Source organism: Atta colombica, unplaced genomic scaffold, assembly GCF_001594045.1.
Source record: "Atta colombica isolate Treedump-2 unplaced genomic scaffold, Acol1.0 scaffold88, whole genome shotgun sequence".
In the NCBI taxonomy this organism is placed as follows: Eukaryota; Metazoa; Arthropoda; class Insecta; order Hymenoptera; family Formicidae; genus Atta; species Atta colombica.
In genome coordinates, this window is record NW_017259581.1 from 2,050,464 (window position 1) to 2,056,669 (window position 6,206).

The 6,206-nt window shown below is 29.1% G+C and overlaps 1 protein-coding gene across 1 annotated transcript in view; it reads right to left on the reverse strand.

Moving 5' to 3' along the window:
* LOC108693170 (sterile alpha and TIR motif-containing protein 1) overlaps positions 1–6,206 on the reverse strand; it is a 93,118-nt gene that overhangs the window by 85,842 nt on the left and 1,070 nt on the right. The gene's annotated exons all lie outside the window — the stretch shown is intronic.

Consider the following 6,206-nt stretch of genomic DNA (forward strand, 5'->3'; position numbering starts at 1 on the left):
TTTTAATAATATATTTTTTAAAATAAATTATTGTGAGTAATATATACAAATAAATATATACAAATAAATTTGTCATAATAAAAGCTGACAGATTATATATAAATTACAATAATATTGTATATGAAAACATTTCCGTTTATTCATTAAACAATAGAAACCGCAAATTTTTCAAGACTATGCAGAGAAAGAAGAAGCATATTACTGACCACTCGATTGAGAAATTCGATGAGATTACAAATCACTGAAGCGTGGTTAATCGGTGATAATTATGATGATAATTAAGATCGCGCGCGAATTGTGCATAGTTATCTGTTATGTAGCTACTTTCACTGTGTCGCCGATATGGCAATCATTGTGCATAGCAGCAACATCTCTCGAGAACCGGTATTTCCCGAATGCGATTTGCATAAACTATCACGGCTCTCCGGAAAAACGCATTCCAACCATTTAAAATAATTATTTCCACATTTTTTTTGTCTGAGACTCTGCAATTTGTTATTATTAGCACCGCTATTACTTATTTTTCTCGCAATTTTCTCCGCTTAAATCCCGCACAGATCGATCAAACACATAAAAACTCGAACTCTCAACATGATCAGTCTTCACTCTCACAAGAGAATGCTACCATGGCTACTTATAGTAGAACTTGTAATTCTATTATAATATTAAAGACAATCAGAGACTCATTTTATTGTTATACACATAGCAATCCGATTTATCCGCTACTAATAATTACCATTCAATAATAAATTGTGATTTCATAATCAGAAAATACTTGGTATATTCTACTCAATTTTACTGCGTCGATAATTTCGCGTTGTATTCAAAAGTGCTTTTAGATTTAAACTGCTTTAATCATATTGCAATTTTCGATCAATAATAAATTACAATTATTTTAAGAAAAATACTCGCATTTTCATACTAAATTTTTTTCAAATATAATTGTAAAAATTAATTTAATCGATTTAATCTAAATGTCTCTAATGTCTAAACATTATTAATTGATTTTAACATTATTGATTATATAGATTTTTTCATCTTTATTCATTCTTTATGAGCTATTATGAGCAGCTTAAGCAAATATTAATTATTAAAGCAAACGTCGATCATATCGCTGGAAAAAATCGAATTCATTACAACGTATGCTCGTGCTAAATGGAAGCTTACATAGAAGTTTATCTGATCGCATGTTGCATTACAACGTTCAATCAGCATTGCATTAATGTTCACCAATGCAACCTTTTAAGCCTCATATCTCTCATTAGTATAATTTCAGACTGCGCGTTAAAATCGCCACGCAGTTATGTTGAAGAATCGTCATTGTTCGTCGATAATCGTTATTGGCAATCAAGAGATTGAGACTTGATATACGAGATCTCCTTGATTTTTGTTTCTCTTTTTCTCTTTAAGACACATTTCTTAATCAAAACATTTGACACATATAATCTTGTCATCGTTACACGATTTACGCATTAATGGTCAGGTATATCGACGCCACACAAGAATCTCGTGGCTTTAATGTCAAAGAATATAAAACGCAGATTAGGTCGAGAAGGTCGAATTACTAATCAGCTTTCCTTCCATCGATTTATCATCGATGATGCGCGACAGACCACTTATCATTACAATTATAACAGCTGGTGTTTACAAGCTACTAAAATAATTTCACTCCTTTCATTAATGTGAGATTTATGAGAAGAAGCATTTGACACTGATTAATAATTTTATAATGCTAATACATTGAAAAGCATTGCAATATCATAGATTTTGGAATTTAAGATATTCAAATAAAAGATGAAAACTTGTATGCGTAATTAGAAACGTAAATCCATACAATCATTGTTTCATTATTGAGTTATTAAATTTGTTTCAAAAAATTATACATCATAATGCAATTATTTTATAAATATTCTATATTACATCTGTCATATCTCCTATTTTTATTATTAATTAAGAAAGTTAAAAAAATAGGAAATAATTTCTTAAAGAAATCTATTACTTTTGTATTAAAAATTTATTCCATTGCCATCGCAAATTATTTTAAATGATTCTCTTAAATAAGATTTATGAAGTCTGAAACGTCCGTATAAAATCACTCGTCAATCACAACTTTAATCCGCCATTCTCTTTGGTGTTAAAAGTCACGTAACAATCTCATACGCGTTCATAAAACGCATAATTTCATAACACTCGCAAGGAGTTACCGAGGAAAAATTGTCATTAACGTTTAGCCGTCGTTTCCATCCCGAATCTCATAAATAATTCAAGACGCCGCGGGCGCGATCTTTATTAGTTTCACGTAAAAAAGAAACGGAAAAGTAATAACGATGAAAATGTCGGCCAAGGCTGACGTCGCTGCCAGGCGTGGGCGGCATATTTGCAACGTTAAATGCGCGTTAATGACGCATTGCCGGCGGCTGCATCTGCCGATTTTGAAAAATCCCTGATACCGCCGGTAGATCTGCATAATAGTGGACGTCGTTGCGCAGATGCAGAAAAAAAATTATGACTGGCGCGCGTCGTTTCTGTTTGTTATCGCACGATAACGTCTGCATTTCGTGAATCAATATCGTTTCGCAAATATCTCGAACATTGCGCACATAAAATTTAATAAACCAGATAAAAATAATTCTCAAAAAATAAAAAAAAATTATAAATTCTATTAATGACGTTAAAATAGAATTACATTATAATTGAATACATTAAATTAGTTCTTCATCATCGAACAAAATTTTCTAAAGTTTAAAATAATATACTTTTTGAAAAAATTTTAGATATACATGAAACACGCATTAATTTTACCATTTTCAATATTTTTTTTTTTTTATTAGAAGATTTCATTAATATTAACGTACACAAAGGATTAGTCGAGACTTATTGAGATTATTGATAAAAATAGTTCAATCTTAGAAAGGACGCTCTTAATCTTTTTGTCACAGAAATGTTGAGCGCCAATAGATTTTAAATGATAAGTAATGGAAAATTCAAAGAATTATTTTCGGAATTTAAACGTGACTGATGCAATGACAGATAAGGAAACTAATATCGTGTATGCTAAAATATCGAGATTTAAATTGTAAATTTATCGGTCGTGTACAGAACTCATTCGTTATCGATAATCTATAGTGGGCGAGTCATTATCATGCACACGTGAAAAAAGCAAATTGACCAACGTTAATAACAAATCGTCAGTGATTTTTGAAAACACGTCGTTCACATATCGATCTTTATAGGTCGTTACATTAGATATTCCAAAGAAACATCGCAATCGTGCGTGTAACTCGAATTCACGATTTTATTCAATTATAGTATGTGGACTCTCTCTCTCTCTCTCTCTCTCTCTCTCTCTCTCTCTCTCTCTCCCCCCCTCTCTTTCTCGGCTCGTTCTAGATCATTATCATGAGACTATTCGATCAACATTCGGTCATTACATCTGATATAATCTATACGATTTAACTTAAAATCCTAATACTTTAACTTCAAAATATTTAACTTTCTCATTAAACTCATATTTAACTTTCTAATTAATTATATATGAGGTGTAGCATAGCAAAATATTTAAGTGACAAAATTGTGAAAATGCGTTTTATTATAGGTATAAAAGGTATTTTAAGTGTTGTGTTCTATCACACAGTAAAATTTTGTGTAAGAAAATATTGTTTCAAGCGGAGAAAAATGAATTATGTAATTCAAAACTTTGTAAGTTGTGATGCTAAGTTGTGATGCTATTTTTACTTGGACTTATGATATTTTTTTGATTTACATTTTTGTATGATTTTGCAACCTTTTAAAATTTTAACAATTTGGAAACAATTTTTAAAAAATTGGAATTACTTAATTAAAAATATTTGCAGAAATTGATTGCTCTTATCTAGTTATTACGATAATATATTCTGTAGAATTTTTAAAATGAGTTTTCAAGAAAATGAATGTTTTTTTCTCCTCTTCCAAAAATTGGAAAATGCAGGTACTTATAATGTTTTGCCGTGGCATGTCTCATATAATAACTGAAAAATTTTGCTTTCAATTTTTTGCAAACAGATATTACAAATACATTTCAAATGTAAATATTTTTTAAACGCAAAAATATATTAAATATTTTTAATTATAAAATACGTAGATATTTAGCAAATTTGATAGAAAAGTTTGTAACCAGATGCTATTTCATAAAATTCATAATATAATTTAGGTAATTGTCATATTGATTTTTTTAATAACATATGAACAGATGACTTGCATAATCCTTATACATCGTGGTGATATGAGTTTGTCTTGTAAATATTGACTATGACTTGACATAGCAATGTTCGGTCTTCACACATTTATCGTCAACAATTGTAATCGCGAGATTGGATAATTAAGTCGTAAAAAAGTGAAAAAAGGTAGTCAAGTTTCGTCATCAGATAATAATTATAAACGCGTGGAAAAATATCCGGTGGTTACTATTTTTTTACCAGTGGCTTAATTGTCAAAGTGGCTAAAAAAAAAAACGTCTGCAAAACCGGAAATAAGTATTGATCCTGAGACAGAATAGGTGTGGGTTATCGCAATCATTTCGCCTGGGGTTTTCCCTGTTTAATTATCACTTTGTAAACGAAGACAGATTAAGCAATCTACAAAGTTGAATTCGATAAATCCATTCTTTATATATATTAATATTAACAAAATTTTGTAATATAAAAAATATCATCGAAATGGCAAAACTTATCTTTATGTATGTTTCGTGCATGCATGTTTAATATCTTTTTAAAAAATATATACATATTTTATGTAAATATAAGTACATATATCAAAATTCTCCACATAATATGTTTTGATATTAAAACCATCGATGTGTTTTTTAGCCTCCCCCCCCCCACTCCCCTCTTCTCCTCTCTATTTTTTTTCTCTTCATTATTTCTTTATGAAATGACAGCAGTTTTTTTCACAAACAAGAAACAATTTAATAAATCAATTAAAAATTTATGAACATAAAAAAAAATGTTACTATACAGAAAAAATATTATCGTTGTCACAATCGGAAATAATGATAATTTTCGCCCATATTCAATACATTTAATTGCCATAACCATAAGATAGACATGTCTTTTTATAGTCATAATCGTTAAGATATGCCAAACTTAAGGTTATCGCAAATTCTTATAATCAAAAAATGTATTAATGGGCGACTTTTGTTTTAACAACCGGTTTTTTTTTCGGTTTTTTCCGTATATAGAATGATACGAATTTGAATTAAGAATCTGTTCTTTTTCCACCCCAAGTTCTGAACTGATATACACTGGTGCAATAAGTTAGAATGAGTTATAGTTTGTGACAGTTAGTTTGTTTCATTCTAACTTAATTCCGTGTGATTGTATACGTGCGAATTTAGACGCACGTCGTGTAAAGCGAACGCAAAAATGTTCTGTCTCACGCACAAACGACACCGATAAGTCTTCCATGAAGGTGAAAGGAAACTGCATGTTTTAAAGCTTATAAGGAAGAGAACCGGTTTCCTCTCGCGTTCGTTGCAATGCGCCGTTCGTTGCGTCGAGAATACGCTCACATTTGCCTTTTCAAAGAAAAAAAAAAAAAAAAAGTTTGAGATCATTAAAAATACGAAACGATTCACGCGAGAAACAAGATTTGATTTTCGCAAATGCTTCACTTTCGACTTTTTTAAAATGATATTGATTTAAAATCTGTAATAATCCTCCGTCGTATAAGACGAACACTAAAAAAGAAAAACGATGTTATATCAACAGCATTATTTTAATTAAAAATAATCTTGTTGATTTAATTGTATTATTGAAACAAATGAAATTTTATTAAAACAAAAACATGATGACACGTATATTTATTTCAGTAATGGTGTTATTGAATTAAAAATCCGGGAAAAAATGTTTCATATATAATTATATATAAGTATATATAAAATCATATATAATTATATATGAAATATGTCTATATATATAACATTTTTTCCCAGGAGGATTATTTTTAATTAAAATAATGCTATTGATATAACATTTTTTTGTAATACATATAAATATATGTAATAAATTTATCGTTAAATTAGAACCATACGGAGAGAATGGTTAAAATAAACTCTAAAAAATATATACAAAGAGAAAAAGTATTCATACAAAGAAATTTTTTATTAAACAAATCTTATTTTAAAAAATAAACATTAATTAGCAATTTTATACAATGAATATATTTTGTTT